This window comes from Penaeus monodon, chromosome 32 (genome assembly GCF_015228065.2).
Source record: "Penaeus monodon isolate SGIC_2016 chromosome 32, NSTDA_Pmon_1, whole genome shotgun sequence".
Taxonomy (NCBI): domain Eukaryota; kingdom Metazoa; phylum Arthropoda; class Malacostraca; order Decapoda; family Penaeidae; genus Penaeus; species Penaeus monodon.
In genome coordinates, this window is record NC_051417.1 from 5638789 (window position 1) to 5639656 (window position 868).

The 868-nt window shown below is 30.4% G+C and overlaps 1 protein-coding gene across 1 annotated transcript in view; it reads left to right on the forward strand.

Moving 5' to 3' along the window:
* The window catches only part of LOC119593383 (tudor and KH domain-containing protein homolog), a gene marked incomplete at its 3' end in the record, with an annotated part of 10569 nt that overhangs the window by 9369 nt on the left and 332 nt on the right, over positions 1-868 (forward strand).

Sequence of the window (868 nt, forward strand, 5' to 3'; positions counted from 1 at the left end):
ATTATTTTTTGTGTGTGTTAATTTTTTCTTAGATGCTTTTATTTTGCTTGTTTGTGTATATGGTTGGATTTTCCTTGCGCTTTTGCTTCATGGCTTCTTTTGTGTTGTAAAACTGTATTTCTTGCTGCAGAGAAGAAATTTGAAAAATTATTATAATTGTGTCAGATAGTAGACTATTACTGTTGGTATAAAGGGATATGCAGAACAGATTTTTTGTTTTCATGTAAATGTTATAATCATTGCAAACTGGTCATTTGAGGTTATACATCAAAATAAGTTTATTTTAGAGAAGATTATATTTAAGGTATTTTAGATATTGCACAAAAGATAAAGCTTTACAGAAATGTGTGTTGATTAAGTCTGTGATATAGAAAATGCACTATTTAAATCATTTATAATAGGTGGTGACACTTCATTTATTTGTTTTGGTAGCATTATTGACATCTGTCCAACAAAATTGCCTCTGTTTCAGTATTTGAAGATGCTTGCCTGGGAGGTATGGCTTAGTAATGCTTTGGCCACTTTCTGTAATCACTTCTTCACCTTTTTTTTATATCACTTAATTTCTTTTCTCTTTTTCCTTTTTTTAATCCTTATAACCCTACTGTGCACCTCAATTTTTTCTTGATAAGTGGCAAAAAATGTAAGTGGGGGAACTGAGATGGAGACTTCTGATATGCAATCTGAAAGTGTTTCTGTGGCTTCCTAACTTATTTATCCATTGTAATAAAGTCTTGTGCATTTTTGTGTTATTAAGAACTCTAACTCTACTCTTAATTTAAATTAGATGGCACATTTAGCAGGTTGGTTCTCATTTTTTTGTGAGTTTGCTTTTTTGATAACTGAAGATTAATCTTAGCTACCATAA